Genomic DNA, 2,401 nt, shown 5'->3' with positions numbered 1-2,401 from the left:
TACCTATCTACCTATTTATTTATTTATTTAATGAATGCAGCCATTTTTCTTTTTCCTAAAAATACCAGAAAAAATGTAGAGGAGAAAATTAAACCTTTGCATAAAAACCTTCTGTTCATTTGAATTTAGTAATGTGTATTCTTTCAAGTTTTCAGATTGATAAATAGCCAGTGAGAAAAGCTATGGTTCTTTCATTTATTTATTTGTTTTCTGTGCCAACTGTGATTTGCAAGCTAAATAAAATGGAATGTAATGGTATTGACTATTGCTATCAATACATTTCTAGGCTTGCAACAGCTAGCTGCATACAGTTTTTGCACTGAGAATATTACACTCATTCTATTGGGAATTCCATCATATAAATGTGATATCCTCTGCAACTTGATATAAAAAGAAGTAAGTCTAATTTTTAGCAACTTTAATTCGGTGTTTTTTACATTTGGTTTACATTCATTTTTAGATACAGGATAAATAATGCGAGAACTTTGGAAAATCGCAGTAGAGCTTCTATCATCATTGTTGAGACAAAGCCTTTAGCCCTGCAATTTTTCATTCTGTGTCCTCAATAAGGTTAATTGTCCTGCTTGTTTTTTATTGCTAAGAAATGCTAGTGAACACAGGACTGATGGGAAAGGGCTAGATCCTTGGTTCCTGGACTAAAAGTAAAAGAATTTGGACATGCAGTTCAGAGTGTTCTTTGAAGCTGATTAAAGTGAGAAATTTCACTGAAATTTTCCTATCTGAACAACAGAAATTCATAGGTACATCAGACATCATGTAAATTAATCATTTTTCTTCTCAGTTCCTCTTCTAGGCCAAAACATGTTGAAGAATAATTGAAATTCAGCAACTACACCAAAGATTCGGGCCTACACTTCAATAGGGATAAAGATTCAGAGAGATCACAAAAGGAATTGTGAGGCTAAGAATTTCTGCAGTCATAAATACACTCTTACTTATCAACATTTTTTCTAATCCAGAACTGATGTATTTTCCAAAATGCCTACTACAAATTACTGTAGCAATCTTTCATAATTAAAAAAATGAAAAACTATTTATCAGTAGAAAGTTCTGTAGTTATTGCTGTAACACTCTTAACAGACAAGCATAGTCTGGTACACTGCAGTCCAAAAATCAGGCCAAAGCAATGCTGTGTCTTGACATGACATTCTAGATGCAGACAGTGTAAAGTTCCTTCTGCAGATGAAGAAGAATTGTAATAGGACTAATGCATTTGCTGTTAAATTGTTGAGTAAGTTAGCTTGTCTTCTGTAAAATTGAAGAATTTGGTTGTATGTTATTTAATCTCATGTACATGTTGCAAGTTATAATTAAAGTTTGTAAAATTCTTTGAGAGTTTCTGATGAACAGTGCAATATGTAACAGTCATTATACCAAATATGATAACTGTATGTCAATCCTTCATATACCAATATCACTAAATTATTTATTACCATAATTTGTTTGGGTTAGATTTGACTGGTTCCATAATTGGAATTTTCATTAGGGCACAAATGGAAGTGTCATTGCTCACATAATGAATATGTTAATGTTTAATAGCATTTTATAAAACATGACATGATGGTAGCTTTGGACTTGTTTAGGACTTTTTAAATACATTTATCTAAAAAGAAGGCTTGCTTTATTCACTTTTGTTTTCTCTGCCCTCAGATTAGGTGATTTGTCTAGTTTTCTAGGGATTCATTAATTAATTGCAGAGTGCAATTAATAAAATCAGCAGAAATTATGAGAAATTCGGGTAAATTTTCAGAATCTGTTAAGTACAAATACTACTTCTTACTCATTCTCAATACTAAACAACAATTAAGTATCAAGACAGGAACATAAATTCATATAGGAATCTATTCTGCAGTCTTTGTTTCCCTTGCTTTGTCACTTTTATGCTGTTGCTTTTTTCTGAGAATAAATGCTATTTAGGAAAGACTAGACTTCAGCTAAGCAGAAGATTCCTGAGATTCTAGACAAGAGATATTTGGAAAGTTTATGAAAATAGAAGCTTATATATATTTAATAACAACAACAACAATAATAATAATAATAATAATAATAAGGTTAAATAAAAGTGAAGGATTGCTTAGAATTTATAGCATGGCCTAAAATATCATTCTATCCTACTTTTCTTTTATCTATTATTTAATATCACTTGAAGAAGTGTGTATGCTTGAATGACTTCCTCTGTAATGTCATACTAAATAAAATTCACCTTTTAATGTATTAAAACATCTTCTATAATTTGTGCATTTGCAACTTTCCTTATTTGTGTGCCTTAGTGGATAGTCAGAAATAGTTGCCATAGAAACTTGTTTTTTACAGATGTATGTTTACTTTTATTGAATTTCCATTTAAAAGGAACATTACTTCTTTTGATTGTGTGAATTGA

The sequence above is a fragment of the Meleagris gallopavo genome, chromosome Z, assembly GCF_000146605.3.
Source record: "Meleagris gallopavo isolate NT-WF06-2002-E0010 breed Aviagen turkey brand Nicholas breeding stock chromosome Z, Turkey_5.1, whole genome shotgun sequence".
In the NCBI taxonomy this organism is placed as follows: Eukaryota; Metazoa; Chordata; class Aves; order Galliformes; family Phasianidae; genus Meleagris; species Meleagris gallopavo.
The sequence above is the reverse complement of the archived record's forward strand: the minus strand, read 5'-3'. Positions refer to the sequence as shown.